The sequence below is a fragment of the Mastomys coucha genome, unplaced genomic scaffold (assembly GCF_008632895.1).
Source record: "Mastomys coucha isolate ucsf_1 unplaced genomic scaffold, UCSF_Mcou_1 pScaffold13, whole genome shotgun sequence".
NCBI lineage: Eukaryota > Metazoa > Chordata > Mammalia > Rodentia > Muridae > Mastomys > Mastomys coucha.
Genome location: NW_022196895.1, coordinates 21991454 through 21997224, shown reverse-complemented (window position 1 = coordinate 21997224; position 5771 = coordinate 21991454). Strand labels below are relative to the sequence as shown.

The 5771-nt window shown below is 47.4% G+C and overlaps 1 long non-coding RNA gene across 2 annotated transcripts in view; it reads right to left on the bottom strand.

The window, feature by feature from the left end:
• Positions 1-4410: 4410 nt before the first annotated feature.
• LOC116086935 overlaps positions 4411-5771 on the bottom strand; it is a 2381-nt gene continuing 1020 nt past the window's right edge. For both annotated transcript variants that reach the window (XR_004117203.1, XR_004117204.1), the window contains one exon: positions 4411-5697. This is a non-coding gene — a long non-coding RNA (uncharacterized LOC116086935). The remainder of the gene's footprint in view (positions 5698-5771) is intronic.

Sequence of the window (5771 nt, the reverse complement as noted above, 5' to 3'; positions counted from 1 at the left end):
CCACACATATACACACAACTTGGAACACAAGCCTGGGACTCCCTACACCCCCAGGCCCCTGACTGCCCATGCGTGCCTGATCCTCATCTTCAACTTCTACTGCCTCTCCCAGACCACATGACTGTAGGCCCTTTGACAAGCTGTACCAAGGGTGTTCAGTCTGTAACTCGCAGGACACATGTAGAGGAAAATAGCTATAATGTAGCCTAACACAAAAACAGAAACTTACTTCTAAAAGAACAGTGTGATTATTGTTGGGATTTAAAAAAAAAAAAAAACTCCACTGCATGATTCTTGAGTGTGAACTTTGTAGATAACGATACTATGCTGTACTGTCAGAGCACTGGACATGTCTGCAGCAGTACCAGTTTCGGCATACTTATCCAGGAGAATTCTACCAAAGTGAGCAAGTCTGAGGGCCAGCATAACCACCCTTAGAAACCTGGCCTGGTGAAGGCTCACTTTCCTAAGCCCTACCCAGTGTCCTCCTAGCCTCACCCAGCTCTCGCTCCTTATCTGCCCTACCTGACAGTGTTGAATCTCTTAACCCCTGTAACTAGATGAAGGACCATGCACTGCAGGAGCCTTACAGCCATGGAAAAAGTTAGGATGAGAGAGCCCAGGTAGGACTTGCTGATTCAAGTGTATTAGAGAAACCATGAGCCATGCTACAGGGCCTTGTACCCACAGCATTTTGTGTGATAAAGGCAACGTACTATTCCAGCTTCCAAGTGAGCTGGTGTCTGCAAACCTCAGGGCTCATGTACAATAAATTAACATAATTAAAAACTAATTAGTAAAACATCACAATTAAAAAGACTTACTTCTGTAACACCTCTCAGGTAAGAAGAAGGGTCCAGAGTGCTAGCAGCAGATCCACAGGACAAGCCCACAGAAAACAGAAGTTGTAATACAGCTTTGTGCTGTCTAAATACTTCCATCCCCAGGGGGTATATAAGGAAATCAGAGTACAGTGTGTAAGCACACCCACACATCCACCTCCCGAATGGGCACCTAGCTCCAGGGCTTAACCCTGTGGTCCTGCCGGAGTAGGGAGGGGCTCGAGCATTCCCTCAGCCCCCAGTGGCCTGTTAGTGATGCTCCAATAATATTGGCTGTCCAGACATTGATCTGAACACTTTACCTGCACGTACTCATTTAATCTTCACAACAACTCTACGAGCCAGGCTCTATTTCTCTGCTGATTTTACAAATGTGTAAACTGAGCCACAGAGCCACTAAATAACCTGCCCAAAGTCAGACAGCTAATAAGTAGGAGAGGCAGGACTTGAAGCTGGCAGGTGAAGACATCTGCTTCTGTACTTCTGGGCACAATCCTCTTTCAAGAGATAATCACACTCTGGGGAAGATAATCAGCTAGTTCCTAGCACATTGGTGTCCTAGAATGGAGATCATCAAGTCTATATTCCTTCTCCTATGTCCTGTATATACCTCAATCCCTACTTTCTAATTTTAATAATAAATTTTTACATGAGAACCATAGACATATCACTTTCTATGAGATAGGAGAGGAAGAAGGAAAGGGGACTGGAGGAAGGAATTTTGCTTCCATTTTACAGACAGAAAAGCTGAAGTCCAAGAAGATGATAACTTTCTGCTACATCTGACTCTGTGGGCACACTAAGCATGACATCCCCAACCTAGACTCGAAATCCCTTTGTTCTCATGCTGTTCTTTCACTGGCAGCCTGTCATCTAGAAAACTGAGGAATCAGGGTAAAAGCCTATAACAGGAGTTGACCAAAGACGGTGGCATAGCTTGTCAGTGTCTACAGCTAGAGAACCCCAACCACCACTGGACCAAGGGAGTGTGTCCTTCAGATTCAGATTGCAAGAAAAACGGCATAGAGGACCCTTGTCTACCAGCCCTGGGACTAGTTAGTGTCCCTGGTGATGTCCTATCCTTCTAAGGAGTCCTGGAGAACAAACACGCAGCTTCCATTTTCTTATTTTCTCCTTCCCTCTAATAAATTTGGTTCCCTGACTAGGCTTGCTGTGGGCTCAGAACAGGACAAGGAGGTCTTTTGGTGGTGACAAGATGCTGCTAAAATTAACAGAGGTGGTGAGAACTGTGTTTTCTCTTCTTCACTGAGCTTTATATTACAGAGCTTTCCCAAATTATTCAAGGGCAAGGAAACTCTGAGCTTGTGGCTCAGTTCACAAAAGGCTGAACCCTCCAAGCCCCACCCTGCTTCCTCACCCTCTACCTAATCTATGGGAGCTTCTGAGAACCTGTTCCTGTTGCCAGAAGTGCTACAGATGACCATTCACTCCCGTCCTGGGTCACTCCAACCACTGCCTCAGTCCAGGCTGAGTGGTCTCTCCCACAGGACCACATCATGGCTCTCTTCTCCAGGAAGTCTTCCTTGGCTGACACTGTCTACAGAGCTCCACCCTCTCCAAGGGTTCATCTGATTCTGGGTGCGCTCTATTATTGGACAATCACTCGAGTCAGTCTCTGCCCAAACGACACTTACGGAAGGGAGGATCCACTCAGCTTGTGCTCCACACCCTCTGCAAGCCTAAGCAGGCCACTCTCCAGCTCTCTGCAGTAGAGCACCCTGCATCCTGCTTTGCAGGCACTTCTCTCCCTCTCGTCTAAGCCACTACCCACCTCACAGTTAGTTCATCCCACTTCTCACCCTCAACTTGTATGCTTTCTGCTTTCTATTTCCTCCTGGTGGAAATCCTCAAGCCTGGAAGACATTTAACCATCTGTTGCAGTTTGCTGTTCCGGGGCTTTTCACTTGGTGTGACTTTGCTCTCTAACTAGACAGTGAGTGAGTTCTTTGCAGACTCTCCTTTCTCCAACCTTTCCCATGGGAGACCAGAGGGTTGGATGAATGCAAGGATGGCCGAGTGGTTATGCCTCCAAGCTAAGCCAGGCAAATTCAGGAGGCTGTGCTCCCGTGTGTTCTCACACCTAACCCTGAATCCTCCCCACAGACTGTTGACCTGGGGCCATAGCCTTCTGTTCTAAGGGAGCAGATGAATGAGCACAAGTTTATATTTATCAGGGAGCACTATTTTGAGTACCTGTGAGCATCTCTGTTGAGGGGAGGGACAGTGATGGAAGGGACTAGATTCTTGTTCTCTGACCAAGTAGAAGGACAAGCTACAGGCACAACAGCCAAAGCAGGTCTGACTGTATGGTTCAGTGGGTACCAGAGAGAGGGAAGTGGTAGATGTCTAGAAGGAGGATATGGTACCCGGTGAGAATGTAATCTCTCCTTAAAGAGGAGAGGAGGCACAGTGGTAAGTGACCTTATCTGTCCTCAAACACCTTCTCCACCACAGGGCATCCTAATGTCCTCAGAGATGAATCAGCAGCAAAGCATTCACTCCTGAACCAGAAAGAAAACCAAAAGCTGTTGCCCCAGGTTACCCTTCCATTTGCTGGTCTCCTCTCTCTCTATCTCAGTGGATGGAATAATTGTGGCCATGGAGTGGCAGTTGGAGAAAAAGGGTTGGATCTACTTAAATGTCACTGTGAATAATACTTTGCCACTATCTTTCCCTAATTACATTTCTCTTTGATGATCTGAGGTTTAAGGGAGAAAAAAAAAACTTAACACTTCTTAGAATATCAAGGACAAGGGTACCAAATAGCCAACCTAAGCCCATGCCATACATTTTCCCAGGGGTCTTGCTCCTCAATTCATTCTTTTGAGACACCCGACTGCAATAGTTTTACCCCAAACACTCCGCTGTGTCTACAAACCAGAAGCCTACGAGTGCAGCTTGGTGCTTTTAAAACAGCAGAGCTCTGCCAGAAGCCTCTTCAACTGCCATTTTTCCTGGGAGAGAACGTGGCATCTAGGACATTCCTGAGGAGACCTATAGTAACTCCCTAAACACCTGTCAGAGAGAGGATGGAAAATAGATGCTTTCCCCATCCAAGAGCTAAGCCCAAACCCAAACAGTGCCACCATCATCAAGTGGGCTACAGAGGAGGGCAGAAGCTCACCTAAGTAGGAAGTCATTCTTTCCAGCCTTGGGTAAACATATTAAGAGACAGGACACAGAGGAGCAGTTCTTAGGGAAGCATGAGAGGTAGCATGTAAATCTGAAATATACAGGTGACCTCTTTCATTAACACCCCCAATTATTTCACTCACTCCTGCCAAGACACTACTGCTCCGACTTGTATAGTGGTTGTTCATAACAATAATAGTAATAATAATGATAATAATGGCATGACTAACTTAACACGTGTGCATGATTTCCTTGGAGCTGGGCTGGTGTTAGGAAGAAGATGGTGATTGTTCTGGGGTCCTCCTCTGAGCAGTTCCTTCCCTCTCCTCAGCTGGCTCCTTTTACTTCCCAGCTTCCTATCCCCAAGGCTTTGCCTTGACAAGATGGGAGGCAGGCAGAGAAAGAAAAAAGAACCTCAAGTAGAAATTATTTTCATTAATTCTCCTGTTATGGAAGAAAATATAGTCCACTCCACAATGAGATCCTGAAATCCAAGCACAGCAAGATGCTGTTGGATGGTGAATATGAATAGTCATTATCTTCTGTTCATATATGTCCTGGGATATCCTGATCAGTACACGGGGGAGGGGGGGTCGGGGGGAGTACAACTAGCACACCGTACTAACAAGACGTTTGCACACACCTGTCACACACTAACACTCCAGCTTGCTTACCAGAGACATCCCCACATTATCATAGCATCTCAGAGGCACACAAAACACACAGACGCAGATCTCCTCTGCAGATGAGGTTCTTCATTTCACCAACTTCAGCGATTCTTAGACCAGTCTCTAAGACGAGAAACTAGACACCTAGGAAACTCACACACAGCTTTAAAAAGCAAAGACAGGACATTTTTTTAAATGAACAAAGCTCTTCTCTTCTCAGAATGGTTCTTCTGTTGGGTTCGGGATCCCACCCCACCCCCCATCCTCAGAAGGGAGTGCCTGGAGTCAGCTTTGTACCTGAGACTGTCAACCTCAAGGCTGAGAATCTCTGGGCCCTCTGATCAAATCTGCCTCTGGAGTGTACAGCCTTCTGGTAGTAGCAAAAGCTTGTCTGGTTTTTTTGTTTGTTTGTTTTGTTTTGTTTTGGAGGGGGGAGAGTGGATTTTGTTTTTGTTTTTTGTTTTTCTCAGGCTGTTAGGGTAGCGCTTCTTTAAAATAAAATTTAAACACAACGTCTAGTAATGTAATTCAGGGTTATGAACAGAAAACCCTGAAAACCAAAACCGGAAAGTGGCCAGCGGAGGCCGGGGGTGGAGGGGGAGGGAGAGAGGGGGTGGCGGGTAGCCTAGCAGCTCCGCCTGCTGTCCCAGCTTCGAGCTCTGCAGCCTCAGGGAGTATGGGGCGTTATTTTAATTGGCCGGGTTTCTGAAGCCTAGAAAAGCAAACGTTGGAGAGGATGGGGGTGCAGGTAAACACGCTGAGAATGAAAATCGGCTGCCCTAGCCAAGTTCACTACCACTATTCGCCCCCAGGGGCGGGACAGCTCTTGCGCCTGCCACTCCCTCTCTCGCGCAGCTGAGGCTCTAGCCCCGCGGGCCCAGCTGGAGTTCCGCGCCGGGCGATGGGGCAGCCAGACTCCAGCTTCGCACCTCTGGATCTGGTATTGCGGGGCAGCACAAGCCGCGCCAGTCTACCGCCGGCTGCAGCTGGGTTGGCGAATGGGATGGGGGGCGGAGGAGTGGTGGCTTCATTTCCTTGACAGTGAATTAAGAAAAGAAATTTCCAATTTGCCACAGTTAAACAAAACGAGGGCAAAATCCAAGCTGCC